Below are 3,079 nucleotides of genomic sequence, written 5' to 3' on the forward strand. Positions count from 1 at the left end.
CTACCAGCGTCCGCTTAATGGGAACTTCTCTCGCTGACAAGGGCATTTACTTTTAATGGAGGAAAAAAAGTGCACCACTATTAAACTTATCACACTAGAAAAGAGAGGGGGAGGAGGAAGAGAGAGAGGGGGGGTGACAGAAAATGGAGGAAAGTTAAACTGCGTAAATTAAATTGTTTTGCTCTTCGTCCCCCCCCTCTCTCTCTCTTTCTCGCTCTCTCTGTTTCTTTCTCTCTCTCTGTGGCCAGGGGGAGATGCAGCTCACTGGCCAATTAAGGGAATAATTTAGGGAGGTAAGTCATTTTAAATACCTGTTTAAGACAAGTCTCTATGGCTCCACATTGGTGTGTATGTGTATGGGTGGATGAGTGAGTGAGTGTGTGTGTGTGTGTGTGTGTGTGTGTGTGTGTGTGTGTGTGTGTGTGTGTGTGCAGAGATGGTTTTAATTAAAATGACCTTGCCTCAGCCTGTGTTTACATAGCCCTTGAGGCCCGTTCCTCTTTACCGTGCAGGTGTGTGTGTGTGTGTGTGTGTGTGTGTTTGTGAGAGAGAGAGAGAGTATTTCTCTGTTGAAGGGATTTGGACTCTGCTAAATGCTGGCACGGTCACACCCACAGCAGTGTAATTCTGCTTCTGTCACTGAACACTCCATTTCTTTTCTTTTTTTTTTACTTGCTGACAGAGAGTAAGAAACAAACAAACAAAAAAGAGGTAACTTTCCTCCTTATCTTCCTTTGCCTGGCATTACCACTTAAACCACTAGCTCCCTTACTCCATGCCCCCCCCTCTCTTTTTATCTCATTTTCACCTGACAGACAATCCTAGCCCCCAGATAAAGACAACATTCACAAACATTTTGAAACAAAAGCATCTTTCATGAGAGCAAACGAAAGCATCCTCTAAAACACACACAAATCAATCTGCAAGTGCCCAAAAGGCTTGAGTAAAACAAAATAATCTTTTTTTCCCCCCTTTGCTTGGCTGACCACAGTGCTTCCCACAACATCAATCTATGCTAGTTAATCCATCTGCATTGATTGACCCCCAACAACAACAACAAAAAAGAAAAACCAGTGTCAGGAGAGTCGACTAACAACAGTCAATATGAATCCTGTTTTGTCTGATAAATAAACTCTTAATGTCCCTTGCTATGGATGATGTGGCCCTGTATTTTTCTTGGCAGCACCCTCGTGCATGATGAAGCAGTATGCTGAGGCTACGCTGGGATTCCTGCTCTGTCAGCACATCGCCGATGAGTCAGACCTGCTCTCCATACCAGAGAGGTCATTACGGAGATGCATTCAGCTCAGCATACACACTGTCAGCTCAGTTCCCCCTCACACACACACACACACACACACAGGTGTATGGGTAGAAGAGCTAATTATGGCTTTTAAGTAACCGTTACCTCCTGCTTGCAATAAGGTCTTTTAACATTAAACAACCACCACTGGACACACTTCACCAACCAACCCCTAAATAATTGATCAGCCATGTAAGATGTGCAGATGTGGGCTTAGAATGGCAACCTGCAGTCTAGCCAGTCATTTAACGATGTCCATCTCTGCTGTAAAATGCATAACGCCCAAATGAACATGCACATAAGGATGTGTTAGAAATCTCTGGAGATGGTTTTCTAGAAAAAAAGGTACACTTGTTAAGCCTCTGCTACAGGCTCATGAATGCCAATGGCTCATCCTTACATATACTACCTCAGACAGGGACCTTATAAAATGAACAAAAACCCACAAGCATTTTTCATTATTGTCACAAAAGACTTCCACTCTCGTTTCATGCAGTTGGATGCATGGATGGGAGTATGTTGTGTTGTGTTGGTTAAGGAGGAAAGGCAGTTTTTATTAGGTTTCCTGTGAAGTCGCTGCCCAGGCTGCCCGTAGCTTTTGCATTATTGAGAGGAGGGACAGCAGCTCCCCTGACCGCAAACTCCCTCTGAGCCAATGCCAGCTGCAGCCCTAATTTACTTCCTGGGCCAAGACACTGAGATCCGATGAGATTGAGATGCTCTCTGGGGGGAAAAATAGCATCTTAGGGCTGTGCAATTGGATCAGGATTTTCCCATCAATTTCATTCGTTTATTTTATTTACAACACAATCACTTAATGCTTTCCTCAGTGTTTTAAATTCTCTGGAGCCGAGAGAGAATAGTTCATTTTTCCTCTCAAATGATCAATAAATCAACGTAACTGAATCATAGACAAGTACATTTAAGGGCAGTAACCAAATTTCAACGCTTCAACATTGCATCTCTAACAGGAACCAAAATGGGTCTTGAGGGACAGACATGAAACAGATTTATTGGGATTCCAATTATTCATTTCAAGCTTCTTGATCTCTTTAATGGAGAGAACTTTTGCATGCAGTGTGTCATAGGGGATCTAAGCTTGCTTTTTGAAGCTTTTTACATTTGCTTACACAAATACTGTTATTGATGCTATTTGAGGACTCATAACATTGGGAGATATATTTGAGGCCCAAGCTCAAACCAAAGTTGTTCCCTTGACTTTACCCGAGACATCAAACATTGTTAACAGTTTATAGCACCGGAGGGAGCACTCATTTTCTACCTCACATAAACGATCACATAAGGCACTGAGAAAGTCATGAGGGTATGAGGGATGTCTGCTCCCAACCTCACAGTAACCAAATAGATCAAAACAACATAAAGTACAGTACACATAAGCAGACAGCTTTGGTTGACCGGTTTTATTTGGTCGGCTTTATCGAAGACAATGCTCAAACGCAAAACATGGAAATGTCCTCATGGTAGACTAAAACCAGTTATGACAATATATTCATTCCTGCCATCCAAAATTCTTCAATAATAATAATAATAATAATAATAATAATAATAATAATAATAACTTCCATTTTGTTGAGTGTTTATCATTTAATAACATTATTTGACATATAAAAAGGAGACAGTGGGATCGTAGGACGGAGATGCGTAAGACACAGGAATGGAGCTGGAGTGTGTCCTCAGTGAGTCAAGGCTGGTTAGGAACGTTCCAGAAACTTCCAGCGCACACACACACACACACACACATACACACACACACAC

At 42.0% G+C, this 3,079-nt stretch overlaps 1 protein-coding gene across 2 annotated transcripts in view; it reads right to left on the reverse strand.

The window, feature by feature from the left end:
• Positions 1-2,295: 2,295 nt before the first annotated feature.
• fut8a (fucosyltransferase 8a (alpha (1,6) fucosyltransferase)) overlaps positions 2,296-3,079 on the reverse strand; it is an 85,043-nt gene continuing 84,259 nt past the window's right edge. For both annotated transcript variants that reach the window (XM_048228136.1, XM_048228137.1), the window contains exon 11: positions 2,296-3,079. This exon is cut by the window's right edge and continues 1,357 nt beyond it. The gene's annotated coding sequence lies outside the window, so the exon portion shown is untranslated.

The sequence above is a fragment of the Alosa alosa genome, chromosome 19 (assembly GCF_017589495.1).
Source record: "Alosa alosa isolate M-15738 ecotype Scorff River chromosome 19, AALO_Geno_1.1, whole genome shotgun sequence".
NCBI classification, from domain to species: domain Eukaryota; kingdom Metazoa; phylum Chordata; class Actinopteri; order Clupeiformes; family Clupeidae; genus Alosa; species Alosa alosa.